Below are 10,880 nucleotides of genomic sequence, written 5' to 3' on the forward strand. Positions count from 1 at the left end.
TACAACCAGCATGCTCCTTAGAAGCAAGGAGGGCAAGACTGCGTCTCACTTACTTTGGACATGTTGTCAGGAGAGATCAGTCGCTGGAGAAGGACATCATGCTTGGTAAAGTACGGGATCAGCAGAAAAGAGGAAGACCCTCAACAAGATTGATTGACACAGTGGCTGACACAATGGGCTCAAGCATAACAATTGTAAGGGTGGCGCAGAACCAGGCAGTGCTTCGTTCTGTGGTATGTAGGGTCACCATGGGCTGGAACTGACTCGAGGGCACTTAACAACAATAATGGTCTGGTATGGGAGGAAGTCCATGGGGGAGGGTGACACCAACCCTAGTGATGCCACTGGTTGTCTTATCTTCTGCACTCAACTGTCGTGGTCCAAGGAGGAAGCCAACCAGATCATAGTATGATTGTGATCATGTAAGTGGAAGATCACAAAGGAGGGACCATTTGCAATCACACTAAGAAGACTCTTTTTTGAAAAGCACTGATGTGGGAGGGTTCAGAAGGGTTGTGTAGCCATGACTGGGCTTAGTAGGATACAACATTCCTGTCACCGCAATGCCATAAGCCATGAGTTCTGGATTCTTGGCATTTAGATTCAACCTATAGCTTGAGAGGCTGAGTTATGTTCACAAAATTAATATAAATACTCTCAACCTTAATAATATGAACACAAACCTGAAAGCGATTCGGGAATGGAAAGAGGAGGAAGCATGGAAGAGGAGTGTCATGGATTGAATTGTGTTCCCCCAAAAATATGTGTCAGCTTGTTTAGGCCATGATTCCCAGTATTGTGTGGGTGTTTTCCATTTTGTGATTGTAATTTTATGTTGAGAGGATTAGGGTGGGATTGTAACACCACCCTTACTCAGTCACCTCCCTGATCCAATGTTAGGGGAGTTTCCCTGGGGTGTGGCCTGCAAGAGATAAAAGGAAAGGGAAACAAGCAGAGAGTTGGGGACCTCATACCACCAAGAAAGAAGCACTAGGAGCAGAGAGCGTCCTTTGGGCCCAGGGTCCCTGCGCCTGGAAAGCTCCAGAGCTGAGAGAGAGAGAAAGCCTTCCCCTGGAGAAAAAAAAAAAAAAAGAGGAGACACCTTGAATTTAGACTTTTAGCCTACTTTACTGTGAGGAAATAAATTTCTCTTTGTTAAAGCCATCCACCTGTGGTCTTTCTGTTACAGCAACGCTAAATGACTAAAAACACTAAATGACTAAGACAAGGAGTCAAGGGCAATGTCAGCTATGGATTTACAATGTTGAGAGTCAAGTGATTCTGCCTCTGTTTGCATTTCAAGTGAGTGTTTATAGCTACGGAGTTGTCCTGTGGGGACTCTGAAGGCAGTGATGCAACTACACGGGGGGGGGGGGGGGGGGGAAGGGAAAGGGCTCAGGAAGTTCCGAGGAGTACTAAAAAAAAAAAAAAAACTATTGTCATCGAGTCAATTCCAAGTCATAGCGAACCTAAAGGGCAGAGTAGAACTGCCCCATAGGGTTTCCAAGGAGCACCTAGTGAATTCAAACTGCCAGCCTTTTGGTTAGCAGCCATAGCTCTTAACCACTACGCCATCAAGTATAAAAGAACTAAAGCTTCATACTTGGGGCAGGAAGGCAATAGTATCAAAACCTGTAACTCAAGAAACAGTGCTGTCCTGGGCAGAGTGGGAGAAAAATGCAGAACAAAATTCAAATTTGTAAAAAAAGACCAGGCTTACTGATCTGGTAGAGATTGGTAGAACCCCCAAAACTAAGGCCCTTAGACACATTTCAAAGGGAACTGAACTTACTCCCGGAGATCACCTTTCAACCAAACAATAGACAGGCCTATAAAGTGAACAATAACACCTGTAAGAAATGCGCCACTGCTCAGAACAATCAACCACATGAACCCAAAAGGGCAGCATTTTGCCCAAAAACAAAGTTCAGAAGACAAGAAGGGGCAGGAAAGATGGATGAATAGAAATGGGGAACTCAGGGAGGAAGTGGGTAGAGTGCTGTCTCATTGAGAGTATTGCAACTAATGTCACAAAACAGAATGTATATAAATTGTTGAAAGGGAAACTAATTTGCTCTGTAAACTTTCACCCAAACCACAATAAATTGTTCAAAAAAAAAAAAGAAATAGTAGTGCCCGGAGGAAACCACCAGAGGAATCGAAACCAGAAGAGGCTCAAACCGATTGCCTCTGAAATAAAGAAGCCTGGAGAAGATCCAGAAGACAATTCCTTCACATTATATACTTCAATACTGTGTTATCTCTTAACTAGTATGTTTTATATTAATAATTAAAACCCCATTTATAATAGGGACCAAAACTATAACATAATTAGAAATTAATAACGCACAGAACCTTCATCAAAGGACACGATTAAGTGAGTAAAAGGGCAGACCATAAACAGGGAAAAGATATCTGCACTACATCTATCTGACAAAGAGCTTGCCCCCAAAATATATAAAGAACTAAAAAAAAAAAATTAATAAGGACCTAATTGCAAAATGGGCAAAATCTTGAAGTAGCACCTCAAAAAAGAGCATCTAAAAAAAAAAAAAAAAGTAACCAATAAACACATGAAAATGTGCTCAACATCGTTAGTCATCAGAGAAGTGTAAATTAAAAACACAAAGAGTTACCACTACGATCCTTCCACCTCCCACCCCTGACTAGAATATCTAAAATTCTAAAGACTGACAATATCAAATACTGTTGAGGATGTGAAGCACCTGGAACTCTCGTACGTTGCTGGTGGCAGTAGAAGCACTTTACCACTTTGGAAGAATGTTTGATAGTACTTACTAAAGCTGAACAATCAACCAGTCCACGACCCAGCAGTACCACTCCTAGATGTATACCCAGCTAAAATGAGTGCTATGTCCACCAAAAGATATGTACAAGAATGTTCACAAAGCCTTGGTCATAATAGCCAGAAACTGTAAGCAACTCAGTTTGTCCAGCAACAGTAGAGTGCGTTTGTGGTATATTGATCAATGGGATGCTACACAGCAATAATAATTTAAAAAAAAACCCTGATACACGCATCACAGACCAACCCCACAAACAATATCGAATGACGGGAAGTCACACATTAAAGAATTCATAATGCATGATTCCATTTGTATGAAGTTCAAAAACAGGTAAAATCAACTTATGATAATGGAAGTCAGAAAGTGGGTTCCCTGTGAAGGGGGGAAAGGCTGGGACAGGGCAAGAGGAAACCATCTAAATTCTGGAAATAGTCTACACCTCAGTCTGGGTCATGGTTACACCAAGCTAGAATCCTAAGATTTTCCATGTAACTGTAAGTTATACTGGAAACCCTGGTGGCATAGTGGTTAAGTGCTACAGGTCGGCAGTTCGAATCCACCAGGCGCTCCCTGGAAACTCTACGGGGAAGTTCTACTCTGTCCTATAGGTTTGCTATGAGTTGGGATTGACTCGATGGCAATGGTTTTTGAGTTTCTTTCTTTTTTTTTTTTCAAGGTATACCACAATTTAAAAATGTAAAGGAAAAAGAAAGTTATAGGGTCTATATTTTTAAGAAAGAAGACATTTTACTACAGGATGTAAAATATAGTATCCCAAATAAATGGACAGACGCAAATTCCGTACAAATTCAAACAGAATCACCGTGATTGATTAGTTTTTTTTTTTTAATTAGTGAAGAAAAAAAACTAAGTCCAAATGGCAGACTAAATGTGACTGAACAACAAAGACATTTTTGAAATAAGGTAGTGAGGCGGTACTTACCTTGCAATACATTAACAACTTTAAAAGCTGTGAGCTACTGTCTTTTATAGTTAGTTCACTTCTATTTTTAACTCTTTTTGCATGAGCGTGTAGTTTATCTAACTGGAATGTGTGCTTCTAGGGAAGGGAAACTGTGCCAGTCTTAGAGCTCATAGTACTAAACCTAAATGGGAAAATGAAAGGAAAAAAAAAAAGCTATAAGCTTTTGTAATCAAAACAGTGTGGTATAAGCCAGGAACAGAAATAGAGACCACGAAAACACCACACAGAAGCAGACACGAGTGTGTCTGGCAGCCTTGTACGCGACCAAGGTGGAATTTCAATTCAGTGGGGAAAAGATGGGCATCAGTTCAGTTGGTGTTGTAACTCGAAGAGAAACAAAATCTGGTGACACTTCCATAGTAAAGTGCGATGGACCCCTCTCCCAGACAGCAGCTCCCACTGGCCCCTCAGCCCATCCTCCTCCCTGTTAGGAAAGATCTCCCCTCAGCCTTCACCAAGGAAAGAAAACAGAAAGGACCGCCTTCATCTCACCTTCACATCTAGAAACCTGCCTCCGTCAGTACCCATATTCACCCATTCATTCCTTCAAGGTAAATGGTATTGAGCACCTACTATGTCCCAGATGCCATTCTGGGGCAGGATACACATTGGACAAAGTGACAAAATTCCTGGTTCTGTGTCTGCCATAGTGTGCCTGTGCTTTCAAAGTCCAGCCCCTCCACTGTGCTCTGGGGCTCCTGCCCTCCCGTCTTTTAACTGGATTCCCTTCTGCACGTTTCCCCATGGTCCCCCTCACCACTGGATCATTCCCATCAGCAAACGACAGGTTCTGCTATTTCTCACCTTTACAAACAAAAACCTTTCCTGTATCCACATCTCCCTCCATTCTCTGCAACACTTTATAGAAAAAAAAAAAAAACTCAAAAATGTTCCTACATTTTCTGTCCCAATTTCCTTCCTCCCATTGGCTTTTCCCACTACAATAATCTGGCTCCTGTTCCCACCACCCCATGGAAACTGCTCTTGATGAGGTCACCAATGACCCCACTGTTGCCAGGAGAAAAGGTTATTTTTCTGTTCTCATTTGCCCCTCTGCTCTGCAGCAAATGGCACAGTAGAACACTCACCTCCTTCTAGAAACACTCTCTTTTCTTGCTGTTTGTGACACTCCTATCTAATGGTCTCTCCCGCAGCCCCAACACATCTCCAGTTCATTTATTAGCTCTTCCTCTTCCCGGGATCTGTAAATGCTAACACATCCCAGCAACCAGACCAGGGTCATCTCCTCTTGTGTCTCTCATCCCCTCCCTAGTTGCTCCCAGCCAGCCCCATGGGACCACCACTTACACCTCCAGTTCTGGTGTTCCCTGAGCTGAAGACTCAGATACCAGCTCTCTATTGCACATCTACCCTGATGTCTGACGGGCATTGCACACTTAACATTCCCAAAGAGAAGTCTGGTTTTCCACCCAAAACCTAGTTTTTCCTGACTTCCCCAACTTTATAAACCCAGTGACCAGTGAGCTAGAGCCCAAACCCAGGGATTTACCTTGATTCATCTCTTTGCCTAACTCCGATATCCAGTTCATAACCAAGTCCTGTCAACATTACCTCCAAGCTCACCCCTAATCCATTTGTTAATCTCCAAACCCACGGCCACCACCATGAGCCCTCAAACAGACAATGGAGCATCCTTCCAATAGCTCACCTGACTTCCACACGTCTCCCCTTCAATCAATGTCACCAGAGATACCAGAGGAGCCTGAAAACAAGAGACAGGACATGTCAAACACACACACACACTCAGAAAGAGACAAAGACTTGTACTTAGCATAAAATCTAAACTCCTACCTATGACCCAAACCCCACAAACTCCCTCCCCTACACTTTGTTTCCCAGGTTCCAGGCACACTTCTCTTTTCTGTTTCCCCAACACACCAAGTTTCTTCCTGCCTGTTATGGGTTAAATCGTGTCCTCCAAAAAGGTATATTAAAGCTTCAACCCCTAGTACCTGGGAATACGTCCTTGTTGGGAAATATGGCATTTGAAGATGTTATCAGTTAACATGAAGTCACACCAGAGTAGGGTGGGTCCTAATCCAACACGAGTGGTATCCTTATAAAAAAAGAAGAGATACAGAGGAAAGGTGGCCACTGAAGAGGGGGCCAGAGATTGGAGAGATGCATCAATAAGCAAAGGAACCCCAAGGGAACCACCAGAAGCTAGGAAGAGGCAAGGAAAAATCTTTCCCTAGAGCCGTCAGGGGGAGCATGGCCCTACTGACACCTTGATTTCAGACTAGGCAGCAGAACTGTGAGAAAATTTATTTCTCTTCTTTTATGCCCCCTCAGTTTGCCATACTTCATTACAGCAGCCCATGGAAACTAATACACTGTCTTGGAGGCTTTGCACTTGGGTTATTTCTGCCTGGAAAGCTCATTCTTCCAAGGCAGAAATCACCTCCCTGACCACCTGGTCAGTCTCTATCCTGACGTCCTGTTTATTTCCTTCATGCACATGTCTCTAACCGCAATTATTCTACACATTCATACATTTTCTTGTTTCCTTTCTGTCTTCCTCCATGTGACATCATTTCCTTGTGGTCTAGAGACCTCTGCATCTTACCCATGTGGCTAGAACCCCAGTGGCTCAAACCAATCCAGGCACACAGTAGGTGCTCAATTAATATTCCTCAAAAGAATGAACTAAAAAACAACTGAAAAAAATAACTAAAATGAAAAAATAAAGCACAAACTATTTTTTTTTTTTTATTCCACAGAGGAGGGAGATTAGAAAGGGAAGAGGGAGGGCTGGTGGCAGGAAAGAGATTGTCAACTTTCCCATGAGCTATCTCTGTATTGCTTGACTTGTTTCCTAAGCAAATACTTCTTTAATCATTAATTGCTAATAAACTCACTGCAGAGGAGGAGGTTTCCATGCTGACAAAGGCGGGAAAGGCAGGCTGAGGCTGCCAGGGCCGAAGTCCACGAGGGCATCGAACAAGAGCTACAAAGAAATAAACACGTCACCGGGAGAGCAGGTTCTAGTCCAGCCCACTATTGGAGCTCTGCATCCAAAAATTTTAGTTCATTGCCTTGCCCAGGGTGATAGAACACACCATGCTCCTGTCCCCAGGAGTACGCAAAAACAGAACCAACAAACATGAAAACAATGAAAGGGAACGGGAATCTGGTCAGGTTGTGCAAAATGAGCCCCCAACACTGAGCCCAAAAGGAAGAAAAGTCAGCATTTGCTGGTTGCCCCGGTCAAGGGGTTTTCATTAAAACCCGAATTTGAGTCTGGCCTCAGGAGAGCGTTTCCATATTAGCATGTCCAAGCTGGGGCATCCTGGAAGGCCCGGTCCCCTGTGTGAGGATGAATTGGAAGATGGAGGCCTATAGGCTCTGAGGAGCAAAGAAAAGAAAGCTGAGCTTACTTAGAGGGGTTGTTGTTATCACTGAGTTAGCTCCAGCTCTTGGAGACCTTATCTATAACAGAATGAAATATTGCCCAGTCGACTTCTATATGGAATGGTAGAATATGGGAAACCCAAGGTGGGCACCACAGACTGCCCTTAGTAATGAGAAAGGTGATCGGTGCTCTGTAGATGGGCCTTGGGGGTGGGCCCCAGTACAGGTGCAGCCGTGGAATCATGGGGGACCCAGGGCACCATAGCCAGGGGGCCTGCAATTGGGATGCACCAGCCTTCCAGATTTTTCTGTCAGGACTGACTCTGGCACTTTCCTTCTGGGTGACGCTGGGGCCATCATCGTCTCACCTCTCATGCTGCTGTTCCCTCATCTCTTCATTAGCAACAAACACACCTCTCTCTCAAAATTGCTACTGTGCTTGAACAATGTGACTTCTGCACAGAGCCCGTTCCTACACTTCCCTCCCCAGAGCCAGAGATGAAAGCTGGGGGCCCTGATTCCCAGACCAGGGTCTGTACTCCCCCTACCACCACACACACACACTTGGAGAAGCCAGCCCAGATCGGCAAACTCACACTGTAAGTCCACGTTATGTGGAAAGCCCTGGGCTAGGCACCCTGTAGGACATGGACATAGTCTGGCCTGGGTCTGCCCTCTGGAAGCTCCTAGAGGTGGACACCCAACTATTCACCCACTAACTGACCTGCCCATTTCCAGCTGGATTTGGTCCCTACTGGCCAGAATGACCATATCCAGGCCAGAGGGTTCCTTGTCAAATGTCAGGCCACTGGCTTCTGGGAAGGATGGGGGCGGTCCATGGTCTGAGTGTGGAAATCTAGACCCCTCCAGAGAGGGCTGAGAGACACAGAGTCCAGGTTCAGTCTTTTCTGACTCTGTGTGTGCTTGTGCGTGTGCGTGTGTGTGTGACCGCGTCAGTAAAGGATGTCCCTGACCATGTGTCATTGAGGACCTTCTATCTGCAGCTATATGGAACTTCAGAGACCAAGAGACAGGGAATGCAGATGACAGTGGGGATGGAAGCAGGAAGAGGAAGATATAGAGCCCAGAATCAGAGACAGAGAATAAAGATAATGGAATCCACCTCAGAGCTGAGGCCCAGTTACTGCAGCCCTCTGCAGCAGCGGACAGTGTCATCTTTCTCTCCTCAGAGGTCTACTCCTCTCCCCCTGTCCCTCTCCCTGAGCACAGCCCTGGCCACCCATCCTCTCTCTGGGTGCCTTCCCCTGGGAACTGGTCTTGTCCAGGGTCCCAGCAAAGGCCACTCAGCTGAGACCCCTAAATCGTCTTTTCCTGGACTTCACGTATTGCCCTTGATGCTCTCCTTCAGGTGTTGCCAAAGCCTGCTATCTCTGATGGGTCCCTGGTGGCACAGTGGTTAAGAACTCATCTGGTAACCAAAAGGTCAGCAGTTCAAATCCACCAGCCACTCCTTGGCTATTTTACTCTGTCCTATGGGGTCCCTGTGAGTTAGAATCATCTCTATGGCAACAGATTTTGGTTTTTTGGGGGGAGGGTTAACTCTGCCTGGGCAAAAGTTCTCCAGCCATCTCCAGGATTTGGAGTCACTGCTAGACAGGAAGCATGCATCTGAGCTTCGTGAAACTCTAAACTTTAAGAATGTGAATTGAGGTGTGACAGAAACAATGTCAAAATAGATTTAAAACCATTTCCAAAACTGTAACAAAGAAAATTTACAAAAATGTCCAGAAAATACCCTTAATTTCATATTTAATGACTGTCTTAGTTATCTAGTGCTGCTAAACAGAAACACCACAAGTGGGTGGCTTTAACAAACAGAAATTCATTTTCTCACAGTTTAGGGGGTTAGAAGTCCGAATTTTCAGGGCGCTGGCTCTGGGGAAGGTTTTCTCTATCTGTCGGCTCTGGGGGAAGGTCCTTGTCTCTTTGAGCTTCTGCTCTTGGGTGATCTTCCTGTGGCTTGGCATCTCTCTTCTCCCATCTCTGCTTCTCCCTTGCATATTTAATTTCTTTCCTATCTCAAAAGAAATGGACTCACGATACACCCCACACTATTCCTGTCTCATTAGCATGACAAAACCAACCCATTTCCAAATGAGATTATAATCACAAACATAGAGGTTAAGATTTACAACACACATTTTGGGAGGACACAATTCAATCCCTAACAATGACCAAAAAAGCAGATACCCTAGACAGATACTGTTTCCTATGAGGACAGTCAGCTGGGAGAACATTCTATTGACCCTTGAGGACTACTTGTTTCTGTTATAATTACAACCCAAGTTATCAATGTTTAAAATACTTTGACTTTATCATTAAAGCAACACTTTCAATGAATATCTGATGTTGTGAAAAATGTTCACGATCTAATGCAAAGTGGAAGAAAAGTCTGAAAATAAAGTTGAATCCAAGAAGTCACTGAGCAAGCTGAAAAAAGAATGTGTGAAAGGAGCTATAGACGTCCACGTTTTCAGGAGCGTCCCATTCCTAGAGAAGTAAAATATTTCTCAAAGTCCCTATTTATATTTTGCCTTTTAGACACAATTTTTGGCCATTCAGTTTCAGATTAAATACATGTTTCAAAATACCGTTTCCTTCTTAAGTGGAACCGAAACACAGCTCCCTGAGACTAAAGAGTTGATCCTTCCCCTGTGCTAGTGAAGCCCAAAGCCAACGCCAAGGCCAAAACCAGTCGCCATTGAGTCAGTTCCAACTCGTGGTGTCCCCATGGGTGTCAGAATAGAACTGTGCTCCGTAGGCTTTCCAATGGCTGATTTTTCAGAAGGAGATCACCAGACCTTTCTTCCAAGGTACCTCTGGGTGGACTTGAACCCCCATCTTCAGTTAGCAGTGAGCACGTTAACCGTTTACACGAACCAGGAACTCCTTAGTGGTGTTCAGGTCTATCTAAATTGCATTTCATTTATGTCTCCTAGGTTCCTGTCATCACTGTCTGCACTTTTACTGCCTAATGTGCTTACTTGAAGGTTATGAGGGCGAAAGGCAATAACCTAGTCAAACAGTGATACACCCTGCTCCAGGCTGAGGCAGAGATTCTGCCGAAATGTTGGCAGGCTGCCTGCAGCACCAGGCATAGGCACCCTGCCTGTGCCAGCTGGCATTTCAGAGCCTCACGTGGGTGTGACAGTGTTGTCGGCGAACTGCCAGTGATCACATTCCACAAGTACGTATTAGGTACCTACTTAGGTCAGGCACCCTTCTGGGGCCTGGGTGACACGATGGCCAGGCCCCTTCTCTAACGTAATCTTGGAGATGAACATTATACAAAGAAACAGGGCCGTAACGCTAAAGGGACAAAAACAAGGACAAATATTGCTTGATTCCACTTATACGATATATCTAGAATAGGCAAGTGGATAGTGTAAAGTTTATTAGTGGTTGCCAGGGGCTTTTTTTTTTTCAGGGGCAGGTGGAAGGGAGGAGGACAGGGGAACTCATTGCTTAGGGGACACTGAGCTTCTGTATAGTCCACGGAAAGTTTTGGAAATGCATAGTGGTGAAGGTTGAAAAACATGGTGAATACAATGTCACCGAATTGCATATTGAGTTGTGTTTTGTTACTTACATATTTGCAACAAATTTATAACAAACAAACTGAGGAACACCTGAATACAGCAAAAATGTCAACTTTGTAATCTAAATGAGAAAGTGCTTGTGACAGCATTTCAGGT

Source organism: Loxodonta africana, chromosome 4, assembly GCF_030014295.1.
Source record: "Loxodonta africana isolate mLoxAfr1 chromosome 4, mLoxAfr1.hap2, whole genome shotgun sequence".
In the NCBI taxonomy this organism is placed as follows: Eukaryota; Metazoa; Chordata; class Mammalia; order Proboscidea; family Elephantidae; genus Loxodonta; species Loxodonta africana.